Raw genomic sequence first — 20,023 nt, 5'->3', positions numbered from 1 at the left:
TTTGTTGTCACAAAAATTCATGGGAAAAAGTGATTTCTAAAATTGCACAGGAAGCCACAGCAGATAGCATCCTGTTTGCGTCCACCCTCAGCCTGTTCCACTGCGTCATCACTTCCCCTTCCTGGAAATGTGGCCACCCATCCACCATATTTACATATTCTGTTTATCAGGCCTGTTCCCTGTCCTCCTGGCTCCCGCTCACACCTTCTATGGCTTCCGCTGGCCATCAGGAGCTTTCAAATACTTAGGTGTCTCACTCAACCAAAAAGAGAATAAGAAAACATCTGCAGCTTCAGTCCTCTACAGCAGGTGACCCCATGCCCAGGTCAGAAAATTCAAGTGAATCTAGTGTTCAAACAGTAAAATGGTCGGCCCGGCTATGGCCAAGCTAAAAACTATGATTGGTCAAAGACGCGTTCCAACCGCGCCGATAATTTGACTACCAGTGCATTATTTGTTGCTACGCCATTTCTTTCAGTAACCGGGGAGCTATAAGCGATCTTTCTTTTTTCCCCTGTTTTTATTCTTACATACCGTATGTATACTACTTTGAGGAACACTTCTCAGACAGTATACATGTGTTGGTAACCGTTGTGCAAAAGCTTTAATACCCTTGAGGACAATCTTTACTGCGATTACGAGTACTTTACCATCGTACCCATAATAACAGTAAAGAAGGCCTCTGGAGAATTATTGCTATATGAAAATTGTGTTTTCTCATCGTACCAAATGGACAAACATTCATCAAAGTGACAAATGAATCCGCTCTTGTGAGCTGGTCATTGACTTCTGCATACAGGCAGGCTTGACTGTGGCTTCTTTGCCCTCCAAAAGCCGTTGGCAATAGTTTTTCCATTTCAAAATAATTATTACATTCAGATATTACTTTTTCATCTGCTTAGGATTTTTCAGCTGACCACATTTTCATATCAAGGGACCACTCGTGGGGTCATGAGCCTACGGTTAGGATGGCCTGGTCGAAAGTCTCTGGGTACAAAGTGCTTCCCAAACCCCTGACCTTCAGCACAATCATCCTACCACCACAGATAAGGCTGGGAGATTTTATTTCATTTTTGAATGGTTAATATTTGACAGCATGTATTGTTATTTTTCTGGATACAAATTAGACACGAGTACACAAGTTCAAGGACACCAAATCATTCAGTTCATACCGGGTTCTGGTCCATCCAAACTGTTTATTCTATATACTGCACTTAACACAAATTCTTTATAATAGATAGATAGATAGAAGAAAACAGAATACCATTGATAACGATATTATAAAATGGCATATCTTTGCGTGGAACCACTAATGAGGGTTGTCTTATGAACCACTGGCACACACACACACACACACAGCTGTGTGCCTTCAACATGTTATGCACATGCTGGACAAAGCTGCTACTCTGCTCAGTGTGTGTGTGTGTGTGTGTGTGATCCTCCTCCACACAGATCACTGATCGCATCAGAGGCCTCATACACTGGGCTGCTACTGAGCTAAAGCTGCAGTTAAATAATTAAACACAGAGAGACAGAGAGGAAAGTGTGTCTTGCCACCAACTGCAGAACCAAGGTTTTCCACTTTGAGACAAATTTGAGGACCACCGAAACAAACAAGACACATGGGAGTAGGGTGAGAGACAGGGATGTGGTCTTTCTGTGTGGTTTTTTGGACTCCAACCTCTCATTCACTTTCAACTAGAGATTACTGTTAAACTGCTGTGTTTTGTGTTTCTGATGACAGACACACACACATACACACACTGAAGTACAGGACAAGAAACTAAAGGAAGTTGAATTCAATGCAAACCAGGAGAAGAACAGGCAATCAAATGGATACGGACTGGGGGAGGTGGAGGAGGAGTCAAGGCAGATCTAGTGGAATAAAAAGAGGAGGAGGAGGAGGAATAGGGAGGGGGAGGGGAGGAGAGAGGAGAGGCGGTGTGCTGGGCTGAAGCCCAGAGCTGCAGCAGTGTCACTCAGTCAGTCAGGACCAGAATAGTGAGGAGGACATTCCAGCTCAGCCTGAAATAAAGCCTGCAATCTGAGCTCCCTGAGACAACGACCGGCAGGCCCGACAACAAACACTGGCCCACCCAAAACAAAGATCACACATACACAGACGATTATAGCCCCCCGAAAACACACACAACACACATGTGCCAGACTGTCTTTATTATAACAGTGAGAGGGGTTAGATGACTCAGGGTTGGGGGGGTTGTAAAAAAAATATTGAAATATAAAAGGGGTATGAGTTTTTTTTTTTTTTTTTTAAATGGCAGATATAGGCTAATGGAGGCATCTAGGGTCATTACCCCACTCCTAACCCACCCTTGAATACACACACACACACACACACACACACACAGGGGCAGGGTAATAAAGCAACAAAAGGTGTCTACTAGAGTTTAGGACATCAAGTGCAAAAAGGAAACAAGAGGACAGAATGACTTCCTGTTTTTCTTCAAAGAGCTGGCCCGCCTCCTCCTGAGCATACTTCCAACTACACGCCGGGTTTGGTACAATGGGAGCTCACACCAGTCTCAACATTGTCTTCATTTAAGAACCATCACATCCTGTATCATACTGAAGCCAAGTTCGAGAGGGCAGCTATTGTTGGTGGACGTAGTGCCTAATGGCTGTTTTCTATCCAACATTACACGTGATTTCAATGAAACTCGGGCTAGTGGGACTGAACTGGAGCTGGGAGGGATGATGGCAAGAGGGAGACTGCAGGCGCACAATGGGACTCAGGGAGCGGGGAGGAGGACATATGCCAAGCACGTGTGTACATGTGTGGACTTCTAAAAAGTGAAGCTGTAAAAAGTTTAAGAAAGCCTCCATTACCCGTGCTGAAGCGCACAAATTCCAGCAAGGCCTCAACTCAAGAAGCATAAAGAGACTGAAAACACACGCAAACTCAAGTCTCTTCGTTTCTCTGTAGTGTGTCTGAAGTGGTGGTGGAGCAAGATGTCCCCATTTCTTCATTGCTCTGAATTCTTCTATGTATAGGTCCATCAGTACCACTGGTCCCTGATATGCTGCGATATGATCCAAATTATACTGGGCTAAAGTCTAACCTGGTCTAGTTGGTTCAAACCATAGAATTCCCTGATCTGCGTTATAGATGGACAATGCAAAAAATAAAACAGACACATTTTCTTTATTCTATTTTACCCAATTCATTCACATTTCACTTCTCCAAAACTCAAGACATGCCTTTCATGAGAAATGCCTGAGCCTCCTCGAAGAAACCAAACAGTTCACAGTTGCTATTAAATTCACACAGGGGACGGCTCACACTGGAATAAAGCACACCTTTCACAACCATGATGGTGACGCAAAGTGTGAGAGAACAGAGCCGAGAGGAGGAGATGGGAGTGCAGACAGAAAAAAACACAACCTCACAGGGTCTTATTGGTGTTAGTGAAGCATTACAGAAATGCATCTGTAAGAAATCGAAGCCTAGATCTTTTAAGGAATCCAACTTGAAGGTTCAATGCTGTCCTAAGGCCAATTCTATTGCTTCACCAGTCCAACTAGGCCTAAATGCGGCAACAAATGCTGTCATTGTGAAAATGCTTCAAGGGACAAAGCTGATATATTTTATACATTTACACATATGACCACACATCACAAAACTGTTAAGTCATGTGTAACTTTTGCAGATGAAAAATAAGCATGGGCCAAATTTTCAAAAAACTAAAGACAACTGTTTTATCTTTACCCAGCATTCTCCATCGTAGGCTATATCAGGGAGTCAATTACACTGACCGTAACAATGACATAGTATTGAGATGAATTATCAGAGAAATGTCCCATAAAAACATACACATGGGCTCCTAAAAAACATTGGCTATATAAAAACAACAGCTTTTTGTTTCCGGTAGCTTTCTCCTTACACACATGTAGCCTACATATGAATGAAGGTGGTAGAGAGAGAGAGAAGGTAGTTCAAAGCAGAGGAAAACTGCTTTCAGAGCATTGCTTTTTCCCTTGAAAAAACACCCCCACCCTTACCCAATCTACACAACACACACAGAGCTGTGTGCATCTCCCTGTTTTTCTCACACAAACTGCAGCATGTAGAAAAACCAGGGAAAATAAATGAAGGTGGAGACAAAGAGATGACAGATTCCACTGTGTGTGTGTGTGTGTCCCGCATGCATCTTCTACCACTATCCATCATTAATACAGACAAAGAGCAGAGAGGAACAGGACAGGACCCACACGGGCACACACACACAATCACCAACCAGCTACACACATCGCATAGCACCACCGTAATGCCATATCCCCCCAAACAACCCCTTACTTTTCTATAAACTTGCCATCTTGGTTTATGTAGGAGGGTATGGGTAATAAGAGCGAACACGCAGCATCATCTAGGGAAGACAGAGGCAGTGACCAAACAAATGCAAGCGTCTGTGATCACACAAGGCTAATATTATGGAAATTAGTTCATTAATCAATGGCTAAACAGCCTTTTATCTGGCAAGCCAGAGCGCCAGGCCTGATCGGCCTCCATGCTGCCCAGTCAGATAACTCACAAACACACGTCTTTACTAGCGACTGATGCAGCTGCAGGAAAACAAATCTCATCTAGCCTCAGATAATTTGGTGTGAAGAGATGTCAACCGTTGTAATTACTTTTGGAGGTATTTTGTGAACAGCCTCATCTCAATGCAAAACAAGAATTGTGCTTAGGTTCAACTCAGCTATCCAGAAGGAGTGTGTGTGTTTGTGTGCATGCTTTAACTGTGCCACTCGGTTAAAAAGCAGACATTCATTTTCAGACCGCAGCGCAGCTCTGGCGATTTTCCCCTCTCTCTCTCTCTTCCCTCCCTCCCTCTCGCTCTTGTGTCTTTCTCTCCTCCCTCTCAGTGCCCCCTCCCCCTCCTCCTCTCCCTCCGTCCCTGCTGGATTGGTGGAGTAAACACAGGAAGAGAGCGGGCTCTGTTCCACCACGCCAGAGCTGGGGCTGGGCGTTCCTGCAGAGCTCCTGCGCCGGGGTCAAAAGTTTACTGTGGTTTTCATTTCACCTTTCCTCAGCCAATCACAGCGCCACACTGCAGCGCCTGAACTCTGACCCCTGCAAAGAATTCCACTCAAAAGAGGGTCTGACGCCAGTTTCACAACTACACCCCCTCCCATCTCCCATTTTTCCCCACTACTCCTTTTCCTTTCTTTCAACTGGCTAGTTTCATTTGTTGACAGAGCCTAGGTGAAAAAGATTCCAGAAATGAGGTACGGAGAGCAATGAAGTGCATAAGTACGACTAGAGTTTTTAAAATACAGAGAGCTATGCATTATTAGAATCCAAACATTAACTGCTTTCTTTTTTCCCACAGGTCAATGAACATATAACCAAACCAGTGACCTTGATAGAAAAAAGCAGAAAAGAAGGAATAACATTTTTCTCAGAATCTCAGAATAACATGAGGGTCATTATACAGTCAAGACTTGACACATTTGTAGAATCCATTTTTGGTTTGTTTGGTTTCAATCCAAGAGCAAGCTAATAAAAACCTACAAATTTATGGATTATAAAAAGGTCCAACATAAATCCTAATCCTCCTCCAGTGGATGAGGTCTCCCATTCTCCTCCTTGGTTTTCCTTCTCTCCCTCTCTCCATCCACAGTGCTTTGCAGGGCCGGCCATGTATCCTGCCCACCACATGTCGCCAAGATCCAGGTTAACACTATTAAAAGTGTGTTTAAATGACTTATGAGGACAGGCTGGATACAGGGGTCACAAGGACCAAGTGTTGAAAGACAGAGGGAGAAAGTGAATGTGGGTGGAAGGGAGGGAGGTGCTCCGCTAGGCAGGCAGCACAACACTCAGGAATCAGTTTAGGAATCAGAGTCACTCAGTCTGACTGGACACAGACACACATGCGCACACACACCCTGAGCCATAATCCAACTGTGGGTTTGTTTTTGTCTTGGTGGCGCTGCACTCTGTTCCATCTGCTGGGTGATTAAGCCTGCACAGCTAATCAAGTCCCACTGTAAAGCAGCAGGCAAAGGATGACAGACGCTGGTTTAGGCACCTGGCTTCAAGCTGCCTTCGTAGTTCTCATCCACAAAAAAGTTGCAGGCCAATGTTCCAGCATTCAGACTCACTTAGTATTCATATTGCTGCACAGTGAAGGCCAAGGTCTTAAAAGAAGAAGTTCCAATAATCAACAGAGACTGAACCTTCTCCTCATTTACATTCAGCATAATTATTTAACATGTTCATGGGAACAAATGGATGTTCCACAAAAGGCCACTCATCCATAAAACACACTATTGGACGAAATAAGTGATAAAGGCCATTTGCTTTTGTTTACATGGAAAAATAAATAGGCTACATTTAAAAAAAAGGAGCCTTACCTTTGGCCCCAGGTAAAAAGTGACCCCACATATGGTTTGTGTGTGGTTGGATTATAACCAGTGGGGCAGAGTGCTGAAATGTTCATTTGCTTGTGATGTAGGCTGTACAGCTCCAACCTTTAAATCCAGGTGCCAAATCTTGCCTTCATGCTTATTATGCATCGGTGCCTAAACTGATTCTTCAAATTTTAATGGAATTTCTACATTGTATAGCAATACAAAGGATTAGACAAGAAGGATGGGAGCAAGAGGATCATATGCAACATCCGTGAGCCAGATCTGAACCCACAACGTTTCAGGTACATGCTATGTTTGTGAGCTCACTGAGCCAGCAGACTGTTAACTGAGTCAAAACAATTTTAGGCCAGTTATGAACGTACTTCAACCTGGTAGGCCGTCACTGATGGACATGAGAGGACTCTTGCCGTACAAAATGATCTTGCACTTGCCATGAAACCAGGAAACTCTAAGGAAAGTGTCAGCCAATGACTATGTTACTGCTACTACTTGTTGGGTAGCTCATAGTACGTTACATAATAACTGGTATTGTTGGAGGGTAAAAACTTTGACTGCAGCTTACTTACCTCTTAATCAGAGGAACACAGGTCGCTTTAGGACACCTCCACTGCCAAGTTTAAAAGCATGCATAAGAGTACCATGTTACCACTTGTTTGTGGGATGGTTTGAGGCTTTGAGGCCTATGAACATGATTTCCTTCGCATTAGTAAAACACAGTCAGTTGCACCACATTATTTGGTTACAGTGTATCTGTATGGACAAAATATTTACGCAATCCCATCTACAGGACAAGGCAAGTGCTAATGGTATAAAGTCACAGAATGCACATGTCATTTCACAACTCAATATTTATGCAAATCCTTCATGTACCAAGGAAAAACTCTTATGACAGTCTGAGTTGCAATGTGGATCCTGCCTGTAAGCAAACTAATGTGCAACTAATGGTAACCATATCTTCGTAATAGCTTTATATGGAAGCTGGTTGGGATATTCCCTTATTATTTGTGAAGCAAACAAATTATGTAGTCTAAACTACTAACTAGTAACAACTAGACCTCTAGTCAAGACTTTACACCATAATCTAAGAATGAGCTTACACATTTCTGGTGAAAACCTAGTCCATGTCTCATGACATTTAGCACCCTCCAAACTGAATCCTCTTTTACAAGACTGATATAACCACCGAAACCAATTATTCCAAGTTTTAAAGCTTTATATGATGACTTTGTTGTGGTAAAACATCGTGCCAAGTTATCACATATAGCTTTAAAAAAAAAGTTAAATACACTATTGACACAATGTGTCACAAAAAGAAACAGAACTAAATGGAACTAGTTTGCTGTAAATGAACCCCGAGGACCTTTGTGGCGTAGTTTTGTGGTCATGGTTAGTGGCTATACTAATAGTTATTGCATTGTCATGGTGGAGCAAGTGAAGACAGCTGATTGCAGTTGAATTAAGAACAAAATGCATCCATTTAAAACAAATCAATGCTTTATATGATCTGTGTCAAAGTATACACAAATGCTTTTTATTAGTGGGTGAGTGGTATCCATGCATGTCCGCTTTATTAGAGGCTTATCAGACCATATATCAGTTGACCTCATACACAAGTTGTGCTAATACACTTCTAATACACCTTCTACAGTGACTGTGTTTTTTGGCCCCCACAACAGACAAAGCTCTCCCATCTCTGCTTTAAATTTAACACATAAATAACTTTGAACAATGTTTAGCTTTCATCCAATTACAAGGGTGGACACATGGAAAAGGGCATTACTTGGCTGTTATGATATTGCTAATTGAACAGGGACATTTACTACTCCCAGGTCATTCAGCCTGCAGTCGTATAGAATAATTTATTCCAGTGTGACAATAATAATCAAACCATGAGAAACTAGCCAAGTGGAAAAGTGGCAATCACTTGCAAATAGTAGTAGCACCAACCCTGTAATATATTGGATTGGACTGACAGCCAAGTTCTCAATATTTGCTGTGTGTTGTTTGGTAATTAAACTCAGGCATCATCATCAAGCTTGAAATGATATGGCAGCAACTGTCAGCTCAGCTATTATGGGGACAACGGCAAGCTTCAGAGCAGCAACCCTTTGATTGGAGTGTTGCCTTAACAACAAGCCACATAAACAGAAGTGACGTCACTGGGCACAGTGAACAGCAGTAATGGTGAAAGGAACATTTTCCACTTTATCCAGAAGGGGAAAAAAAATCACCCCAATTAAGAAATAAGAGTGTTGGGGAAAAAGAGACATTAGAATAAATTATCTGAAGCGTGCCTTGCCAGTGTTGACATGCTGTAGTAAATCTGGAGTCTACTTCTTGGTCAACCCAGAATAGCAGGGGCCTTTTACTTTGGAGTGGAATTCTGTGTCATTCAAGACTCGACTTTCCATCGGACCGAGGCGGGGGTAAACGTAGGGCAGGAAACGGGTGGGCAAAGGGTAGGAAGAAGGGGAGGGCAGAATGAAAGAAAGGTGTCCATGTAGCAGTTGGGGAGTTGATCCAGAAATGACACGCTCTCTCTTTTTCTCTTGCCCTCTTCACCAGCTTCTCTCTGTCTCCCTCTCTTTGGGCTGCCTAACTGACAGAGAGAGCATCTGGTAGCATTTATCTCACAAACCAAACTTTTTTTCACCCTTGCCGTCTCCCCCCCCCCAAAACTTTATAAAAGGGGGCCCTAAACAAAACACAAACAAGGTCTTGCTAACATTTTACAATGGTAACAAAACTAAGACAGGGAGCTACCCTCCCATTGGCTTGTTCAGGTGAACCCGTTTTACGAGCATTCTTCAGCTGAGGGAGAGAAAGTTAAAGGGGGAGTTGAAGTTAAAGAGGAAGGGCAGGGAAGGGAGGGGGGACAAAGCTCTTGGCACCCCCTTCCCTAATAAACTCTTCCCTTCGTCCAATCAACGACGACTACAGAGAGTGAACTGTTCCAAAGCCTTGCTGGTTATAAACTGGAATTGGGTGCAATGATTGCTTCAGGCTGCCCGTTTGGCTTTTAGAAGTGTGTATGGCTCACATATGGCTCAACTAGCCTAGCATTTGGGTATTACCTCAGAGTTGAAGAAGAGGGGAGCGAGGGAATGAATGAGATGTGACTTCAAACAGAGCCAGAGTGCAGACTGCACTGGTTGACTTGGGACCCAGTGAGGTGGCGGGCTGGCTGGCTTCCTCTTAATAGTGAATAACAATCTTGGTTTCAGCAGCTCTCATCTCATACTCTCACTCTCACTTGTTTGGGCGATGTTTTAGCAATGGAAACACAACTGTCTTGTTGAGCAGAGTTTTCTATATTTAGCTCTTCGGGGTAGGCAGAAAAAGTGAACCTACCTGTTGTGTACTACCAAACACTCTGCTGTATGGAATGTGCATTTTAACGAGCATACATAAAGTTCACTGTGACTGCATGAATGACCTCGAGATTTGATTTGACGTCACGAGAAGTTTTACACAGCTTGAAACGACCATATGAAACTTTTGCATTCTCAAACCTCATGTATGTTAAAACGCCCTACAAAATGTACAGGACAAAGAGTGTTATGGGGGCCCGAAAATTCGGAATAGCTGTTGAATAGGCCAACCTGATTTGGAAAGAGGCTGAGGTGGATACCAGTAGCATTAATAAAAGAATGAATACTGAAACTTAAAAAAAAATTGCAAGTAGTTGGTGAAAGTTACCAATTAGTTTATTAGGAAGTTAATTGAAATAGGCCTCTGGGAATTACATGTGGCACACAACAGTTAGAGCTCACAACTCTAGTTTTTTCCCTCTACTTCAACCAACCCTGCACCCCCTGTCGTGTTGCCTAACAGAAAAGGTACTAAGACCAAGGAGTCACATTACAATTAGGGAAACAATCAGGCTTTCCTTTCAGCTCTGTGTGTCATCAAGAGTCCTCCCAGAGCCACTGCTCCTCTACACAGCTATTAATCTTAGATTGAACACACATACCACATGACCGATTGGCAGCTAACTCGAAACGAAACTTATTATCTCTCTTTCGCTCTCTCAACACACACAGACTCTGACGACACACTAAAAGAATTCCATCTATTCAGACATCAATGGGGCAAAAATGCAGCTTGACAAAGACAGATTGGAGACAGTTATCAAAAAGTGCCTCCGTCACATGAAGGTGGTGAGCTCTCCACTTATTTTCCCTGTCTACTCAGTGATACCAGCCAGTACTTAGAAGGTAAAACTATACAGGAGCACGTCATTTATCTGGACCCCCTGAGAAGGAAGTCATTTAGCAAAATGAAATGCTTAAAAACACCTTTTGAAATTCTTTAGCAATGTTTTTAGATTCAAAATATGAAATATGAGCACACATGCATTTTGAAGTGTTCAGTACAGTCCAAGCTTAGACTATATGGTTTTGGTATAGGTGCCAAAGAATAAATTCAAACAATTATGTAAAATTCAATAACCCATGACATTTTACATTGCCGTATTTTATGTCTGTCATGCCTGCAGTTCAGAGGTATGAAGTCTGGAAAAATAAGGTGTTCTTGTTTGGTAACTTTCTCATGAAATATCCATCCTCAATATTTCTATTTCCTTGTTTATAGAAAGCTAAAATATTCAGCATTAAACTATGGTCTGCAGCCCTAATAAGGCCCCTCAAGCTGGGCCTTATTTTCCTAGTTGTTGCCATCCTGACGATTGTGTTTAAAATTTTGTCACTTACTTCACTGTAGAGCTTTTAATTGACCTGCCTACATCCAATTTTCCAATTATCCATTGCCTGAAACTTGCGTATATTGCAGTATTAGATATGTTACTTTAACTAGCGTGAGCTAATTGGCAATTAGAAAGTTCAAGTATGCTGCACTATACTGGATGCTCTGTATATAAACTGCTGACCGGGAAAATATGGGAAAACCCACCTGCTAGTGGTAATTATGAGTAGGATATGTGGGATTTTTTTGAAGGCTCCTTTATCTCCCACCTGGCATCACAAATTGCATCCACCGATGTCGGCAGTCCAAGGTATTAAAAATAAAAATTATCAGTAATATTCACACAAATACAATCAACCATACCACAAGACACGTAAAGAATACTTTCAAGCTGAAGCAACGAAAGCCCATTCTCCCGCTTCTTCCAACATGACCTGAACGCAGCAGAAAACCAGCAGCCAGCAAGAAAACAAGGAAGTGTATCAGCAATGCTAAAAAAATATCAAACTGACTATTATAACTGAAATGTTGTGATAATTGTTCGATCACAGTTATTTAAAGACGTGTAACTGTAGTGCAAGCGCTATTGTGTTGAACAGATGTTTTAATTGCTTTGGTTTCAAATGTGGAGCTTGCTTTGGCCCTCTTCAGTGAGTTTTGGAGAGCAGTGCTCCTAATGAAGGTAGAGGTATGAAAAGCTATACAGTGAAGAAAGTGACTCAATTTTGAACACAATCAATCATCATAATGGCAAAAAAAAAAAGAAAATAAGGCCAGGGTTGAAAATAACCGGAATTATCCTTTAAATCAATGCACAGATACATATCAATCAGGTATTCTGATCTGCCCCAGAATCTGCCACCGCAGAGAGACTTCTCCCAGTCCCATGAGAAAAAGTGATAAGTTAATGAATTATTGAGAGCATAGGGGCCAGCAGACAAAGAGCGAAAGCCATGCATCCAAGTCACTTCTTCACCCCATCTGCAGTCAAAGAATCCCCCCAAAGATTGATTCATTGTTAACGCAGCCTGACACCCTGTGTGAGGGAGAAAGAAAGGGGGAGATAAAGGGACAGAGAATGGGGGACAGGGGGCTCCATTTGCCAAGAATATGAGCAGAAGCAGTTCATTGGACAGGTTCCCACAGTGGTCATTCTACCACTTACAAAAATACCACATACACAGGCTTGAGTAATGGCATTCCATCAGACTCAAAATAAAGAAAAATTAGCTCATCTGAGGAACGAGGGCTGCCAGTAGCATCATTCTCACTCATTAGTTTCCCCACTACACGCCAGACAAATGTCCACGTTATTGAGATATCACAGGCTATTTTATGACAGGCCTTCATGAAATTAAATTACCAATATGGCCACATTCATCAGTAAGTGACAACAACCTACCAGCTTGACCATAGAAATAGCATAGCTCTAGATAATACCTACATCATGTCAGAGACTGTCACGTGGAAAGAAGTACTGAGCTGTAAATGCCTGCAAGTATTGGCAAGGACGGCCCCAGGCGAAGAGAGCGACAGCACACCTAGACCTCAACCGTTTCACTGCTATGACTAACCTACCTCTTTATTGTCTGCCTATACATGAGCAAGCTCTCAAAGAATGCTCTCTTACTGCCTCAGAAAGTGAGTGCTCAGCATACGTGTTGTCTACTAGCCAGGGGAAAGCAAGTGTGGATTGTACCTGAACCCCTTCCTGCACTTCAATACATCCATCTCTCTCTGCCCGTCTGTCTCTCTCTGACACACACACACCTAAATATGATTTATCAGCAGTCAAAACATGCACATTTATCATAGTGTGATGGGCCATTATGCCCACCATTACAATCACAGATACATAATCTTAGTACAGCCAAGCAAATAAATAACAGATGTGGATTCTCCAGAGCAACCATGCTCAGCTAGTCAGTTCAAGTTTGGTTGTCAACGGCGGGGATCAGAGATGCACTGGTAAATACAAAGGTGGGTTAAATAACTACGACCTGCAGTCGATGATCATTATGAATCAAACGACCAGCAATATACACAAATATCAATTATTATTATTATGTTATGTTTTTTCCCTTAGGGACCCTATTTTTACATAACTTACATTAGTTTGATAGTATTTGGCATTAGGTAGCCTATACTATGATAGGCTATGTATCTGAGAAAAGAGTGAGAAAACTATTCAGCAAAAAAAAAAAAACCCTGGGTAAACTGAGTTTAGGTGGCTTTACCCTCCACTACATCCCTGGTGGAGACTAGTCAACCATAACATACGAGCAATAAACAATGTATTTTGTTTTACTCAGGAAACTTGACCAACACAGCTGTTACGGTGTAGCTCTGAACACATCGACAATTCTTGCAACCCTGGTTGTGGCGACACTGTAAGACAAGTCTGACTGGCTGGTCAAAAATATCTGTAGGAACAGTAGCCAAAGCAATACTTGGGGAAATTTAACACAAGCGCGTAGCTCTAAAAGTTACAATATCATTATTTGCATACAAACGACTTCACTCATTAGCGGTGTGAGTATTCGCCCATAGCAGCCCAAGGAACCATAAAGCCTAGCTATATATCTCGTAAACTTTGTTGTGAATATTGAAAACACCAACAACCAACACCATAACCGATAAGAATGGCACTTTATCAAACCAGAAGTGACCGAAATTATCATCTTATTTATGGTTAACAAGCCAATAATATTATGACAAACATTCCATAACAAATAGGCACTGGTTAGGTGGCTCGTTGTATCACGGTAGAAACCACAGCCTGCTCGGCAACGGAGCAACACCAACTGTCTCTTTGACAAATTTGCTCGTTAAAACAAATACTAGCAGCAGTGTTCAAAACTTGGGTATAACCGAATCATAATTCAATCTCAGAAAACTCACCGGCTTCGACGCTTTCATTGAGTGGAGCAGTTTCTTTTTCGCCTCTATAAACTCTCCGCCATCTTCGGCAGGACCGTGTTTGTTTAAATGGGAAACACTCCCAGAGCGCAGGGAGCCAGCTTGTAGCGGAGCGATAGGCCTTCTGGGTAATGTAGTTGTTTTCCCCTGCGATCCGCATGAAACAGAATGACACGTTCCGCAAATGGACTACACGTACACCAATACCCATAGGTGATATGAGTAGCAGTCAAAGATATTATTAGGGGAGAGAAATGAAAAAAAAAACATGATTTATTTATAGTATAGTTGGAGCCTATGCAAATGCGTTATCATAGTGCTAGAGTGCAGTGTTATTAGGCTATTGAGTGAAAATGCATGCATAAAATAGGCTATAGCATGTAGGCCAATCACAGAAAGTATCATATCTTGCAAGGAATCAAACAAGGTTGGGCCTTTATTCACCAGGAAACAGGAAGGATTTTGGAATCAATTTAGGCTAAATATGTTGCTTGAGAGCTGATTCTTTCTTGCTGCAACTTTTAGCGAAGTATGTTATTAGTCTGGAAGTTTTCCTCCTGTTGTTTCACTATGAAATTCCAAATGTCCATTCGATTTTACAGTATCCAGTCTGAGGTGTAAATGGTCTGAGTTAAGTAACACAAACTATGAATTCACAATCATGATTTACTCCCTATCGTTGCACAGAGTACCTTACCCACTGCATAACACATCCTTTTCTTTTTTATTATTATTATGTCAGCTATAAAACATGCATGCCACCGATTCACACATGCATGTAGGCCGACATGTAGCCTTACGCTACCTCCCAGGTATAAATCTGGGTCTTTGGGTCCAAGTTCCACTATCTGTAACTAAGAAGATCTATCAGTTGGAGAGTGTATGGGCCCCCTGTGGCCCCTGTAGAGAAGCCATGGAGGATGGAAGAAACTGTCTCCATGGTGATCTCTCCGGCACACTGGTGTTGAATTTCAACTGCTGGGGAGGGAGTGAGGGCCAAAGATGGAGGGAGAACAGGAGGATAGGGGGGGGATGGGAGAGTGACTGGGGGGAGGGGGTGGGGGGGTGGGGTAAAATATTAGGTAATTAGCTCCTTACTTGCTCTTTCCTGTTTGGACATAATTCTATCCACAATCAGCATAGAATCTTTGAGGCGGAAAAAAAAAAAGAAAAGTGGGATGGAAAAAAATGGCACTACTGAGGTGGAAACGTTTTTTTTTTTTTACTTAAAACCTCTCAAGTGTTGTCTTCAAAGGAGTTCTGTTGAGAAAGGCAGTGAAGTTCATTACCCCTGTCATGCCATTTTCTTGTAGGCTCCACATTCACAAAATCCGCTCAAACTTCTGTGGATTGGCAAGGCAGAGGTTATTCCCTTAACTGTTAAGTTATGGTAAATGTGGATCAGGCATTCATCCAGTTATTCACAATTAAGACTTATGGGTCACTTGAGGCACACAGGGCTTAGTACAGATCAATACAGTTGTTTGTAGATCCTTTCCTAGTATTTGGAGATTTTTAAGGGTCGCATGGAATCTTCAAAACAGATATCACAATAACCATAAATGCTTGTGCATTTTTGTTGTGTGTGATTTTGTGTGTGTGCATGGGTGAGAGAGCCTCAATTACATTCCACAGAGACCTAAGGGGGGCCCATGGCCCTCTGTTTGTGCCCCTTCCCCCACCAAACATGGAAAACTGACCTCCCCCCTCTGTCCATGAGTGTGAGACACTTCATCCCCTCCCCCCTCCCCACTCAGCCTCTCTACTTTGAAAGGACAGGAGATAACAGTTTGAAAGGACAGGAGATAGCCCCATAATCATTAATGTATTCAGATTGCTTTACCTGCAAACAACTAACGGCATGCCTTTCTTTGCTGCAACCCCCCCCCCCCCCCCCCCCCCCCCCCCCCCCACACACACACACACACACACACACACACATGCACACTCTATGCCACATTGATCCAAGAGGAAATATAACACAACCACGTTCAACTTCAACATTCAAGTTATAACAAAACACAATGAACAACAAAAAGGGAGGGAGGAACAATTTTTGAGAGCTAACTTCTGAGGAGCTTGTATGAAAATCACACAGGTATCACTTGTAGGTCAACAAACTGTGTGATTGAGAGATTGTATGAGAGTGTCATAGTATTCAGATTTACAGGGTGAGAGTTTATCATGGGCTTTTCTTTAAGAAGTGTTTAAATATGGGGAAATCAATGATTTACACACCAAGTCACACCAACAAAAGACATTTGTTTATTTATTGTTGAGAAGATGACTTGAGTTCACTGTTTTGTTATTGAGCATAGGGTTGCCACTTTCAGCACTGAGAATTAAGCTCTCCTTTCCCTCTTGAGTTTGTGCTTTGATCCAGTTCATTCTGTTGTTTCTGGTAACCTAATATGCTATTCTACAGATTTCAACATGAATATTTAGGCTTACACCAAGGACTCTTTTCCATATTACAGGCCTGCCTGCTGCATTTTCTAGCACTGGCATTTTTCTGAGTCAAATCAAGTGAGTAAACTACCTTAAAACACAATAAGCTAGACCTGTACATATTCTATGATGCTCACTTTTTAGCCTAATATTTGATATACATTTTTATCCTTAGTGACCCGGTCTGTTTCTGATGCATTACACATTGATAGTTGGTTTGACCGTGGAAATGAAAAACCAGCTGTTCTGAAAAGAAACATAACATAACATAACATTTCTCTTCAATAATTCCTTATTATAAGGAACTAGCTGAGAGATAATCAGTCTGAAATTGTTTATCGTTCAGATGACAGGGTTACCTCGAAAGCCACAAGTGCAGTAAAGCATGCTTCTGAAACCACAAAGTAAAGCAGGTCTAAATAATTAATTATGTTAAAGAGATCAGTGGTCTCATGTGATTGATCACAAAAAGCACACTTAGTAGGAAAAGCCACATTTTCTTGTACAGTATTTTGCCTGGGTGACTGCATCAGGTTTCTGCAAGTTACATATAAGACGTTTTAAGATATTTTAATGCCAATTAAAATAAAATTCAAGACAGACTTCACTGAAAAAATAAGCTCGGGGAAAAAAAAAAAAAAAATTGCAGTAGGCCTATCAAAGTATACAGCCTGTCTGTGTACTCTGATAATCTGCCTGTAGGGGAGATTTACCTCTAGAAAAGTAGTGCACTGAGAAAAAACTAAACTCCTAAGCCCTCTGAAAACGTATTTAACATTCAAAGGCAACATTTAACCGTAACCAAGACCTTTCACTGCCTTGAATTTGGATAACTTACTTTAAAACATTTTCAAGACTTTTCAACGACCTGCAGACACCCTGTATTGCTGCCCGGAACAGACAGACAGAGAAAGCCTGGCTAGGGCGCCATCTTGGGGACTGCAGCTGCCCCCGTTACCGGGCCGGCCTCCTGTGAAGCTGGAGAGGCTGTCTGAAACTTGGGACACAAAACAGTATAGAACAGTGGTAAGCGGCATAATATGTGTGTTACACCGTTGTTACAAAAACAGGGCTGTCACAACAGTACAATGTAACGTTAATATATCTGGCAAAACGGACCGCTTGAGTATTTTCACCTGTCCAGTCGCACGGTAGCTAGCTAAGTTAGTCACCTAGCTAGTTACCCAATGTGAAAATGGACCTGTGTTGGAGAGCTTCCCAAACCTGTTCAGGTCAAGCCCCCTCAAACTCAAATAGTTATAAATTAGGCCACGTACCCCCAGTTGATAAGATTTTGTCTGAGGGACCCCCATCTGAGAAGAGCTTTACTGTTAGATACGACTCGGTAACGTACAGAAATACACACTCAGTTATAGCTATAGCGATACTCTGCTGTAGATGGGGTGATAACAGTTAGGAGGGGGGAGTGTGAAACCTGTGATGAATACAGTCATCCGTGTACACATCTGTTGTTCTGCTAACGTCTTGTAGTGTGTGAAATGATTCAATCATTTTGCTGAGGAGCCACCATGCAAAAGTCAGAATTGTAGCTTAACATTTCTGAGAGAGCTTGACAGTGTCCGCGAGCGCCAATGCACCATCTTTCTTTATGTTTAATACAACGTGTCAGCATCTGTGACCATCTAATATGTAGGAAAACAGTGGTTGGTTTGTGCATTGGTGTCCAAACTCTGGTTCAGTGACCTCCAGGGGTCCCCAGCCAAATGAAGAATTGTTCGTTTCAGTATTATTATACTCCTAGAGGCTAGCCCAGTGATAAAATACATTTTACCACAAGAGGTCGCTGCTGTCCTTCGAGTAGCACGAGAGGCTGCAGTCACCTGGACAGTGCAGGCAGCTGCTTTCCAGGTAGCCCAGCCCAGGCCACATAACAAATTAGACCTAAATCTAATACAGAAGAAGCACATTTAATAGTACAACCAGAGATATACCTGTAAATGAAAAGGTTGGCTCCAGTTGGTGATCATCATGACCAGTTTAATGCTACCTACTACAATGTATGCTATGAATGTACTATACATCATAAAGATTTATGTCAGCCTAAAACGGTGGCTAGACTCTATTCTGCAAATAAAAGGTAAGCTGACTTTAGGTGGGTTTACCCTCCACTACATCCCTGATTACAACTTACTGGTGATGAGCACTGAGCTTATCAATGCATAAACATTCACTGTACAGGTGAGGGTACAATCCTCCCAACGGAAATACGGTAACACTTTATTTGGATAGTCCAATGTTGCTAATCAACTATCAGGTGACAAAAAGTAGCCTAGATGTTCAACAAAGTGTCACTTGTTGATTGGATACATTTCCACAAACTATGTAACCCTAACCCTGACTTTAGCCTAACCTTAACCCTAATTCTAACATTAACCCCAAACCTAAGATTAACCCTAGCCCAGACATTGAATATCTATGGACTACTTTTCACATAATTCTGAGTATCACTTGAAACTCAGTTGACTTTTTAGTGACACATTGTAGTCACTTGATAGGAAGTTGAGTATCAACATTGGACTATCCAAATAAAGTATGACCAAAAACACACATCATGACTAATGCTATAAATTGTGTGAAATATGAAAGGGACCTGTGGCTAATATGCCCACAGCTGAATATTATATGCGTTGCCAACCAGATTTCATTGTTAACCAACTTTAATTTATTATTCCAACTAGTTTCCAACTGATATTTTTTCACAAATATATGAATTAGCAATTGTAAATTAAACATTTGATACTTTATGAATTCTAAAGTTATGGTATGTTCACTTTGGCGGTGGTTCAATCCCTGAGACATCCAGAATTCATTTCTGTCAAAGGGTCCCTTAAGCAAGACACTAAATCTCTGTCTGCTGCTAGCTGCCTCTGTGCTCTTACCTCTCTGGTGACATACAAATGTGTGTGGGAGCTACATGTGTGTCTAAGTGGATTTCCAAAGCGACAAATTCCTTATGATGCTGTGAAATATGGAAATAGAAATGAGGTGCCGTCTGCCAAAAATAAGACAACAAAACTGATGTTCGAAATAACTCAGCAAGTGAAAACAAACAAAAAAAGATAAGGCTAGAAAAACAAGAAAAAACCTAAAATCTGTATTGATATTGCACGGTTACAATGTTGTAGCCCATTGCCTATCGGGGTAGGATTCTGTTTTGGTCTGACACACGACACTTGTCACATAGCAATGATAAAAGTTGGCCGAGACTGAGACATAAATGAATGAATCAAGATGTTTTTTTGGTCAGCTGAAGTGTCCATATAAAAACCTTTCCACACAATAAGACACACACATAGGCTGGATTCCCAACACCTTGTTAAGGAAAAAAAATCAGCATAGGATCGATTTTATTTGTAACTTTTGCCTAAAACCTAAAACGCTTTATATTCTTCAGAAAAGTTTTTACTTTCTCAGATAAGTTTTCAAGGAACAGGCAAGGTAAAACAGTCATTTACTGAATCACACTCGTGTTGCGACCCACACAGGCCTTCTTCAACCTCAGCCCTAACCCTGAGTTTGTACTTGTTTTTGCCGG

The 20,023-nt window shown here is 41.8% G+C and overlaps 1 protein-coding gene across 3 annotated transcripts in view; it reads right to left on the bottom strand.

Moving 5' to 3' along the window:
- Positions 1-14,077, bottom strand: part of ncoa3 (nuclear receptor coactivator 3) — a 31,849-nt gene extending 17,772 nt beyond the window's left edge. For all 3 annotated transcript variants that reach the window (XM_078283586.1, XM_078283585.1, XM_071917445.2), the window contains exon 1: positions 14,002-14,077. The gene's annotated coding sequence lies outside the window, so the exon portion shown is untranslated. The remainder of the gene's footprint in view (positions 1-14,001) is intronic.
- Between the last annotated feature and the right edge of the window lie 5,946 nt (positions 14,078-20,023).

The sequence above is a fragment of the Centroberyx gerrardi genome, chromosome 5 (assembly GCF_048128805.1).
Source record: "Centroberyx gerrardi isolate f3 chromosome 5, fCenGer3.hap1.cur.20231027, whole genome shotgun sequence".
NCBI lineage: Eukaryota > Metazoa > Chordata > Actinopteri > Beryciformes > Berycidae > Centroberyx > Centroberyx gerrardi.
The sequence above is the reverse complement of the archived record's forward strand: the minus strand, read 5'-3'. Positions and strand labels throughout refer to the sequence as shown.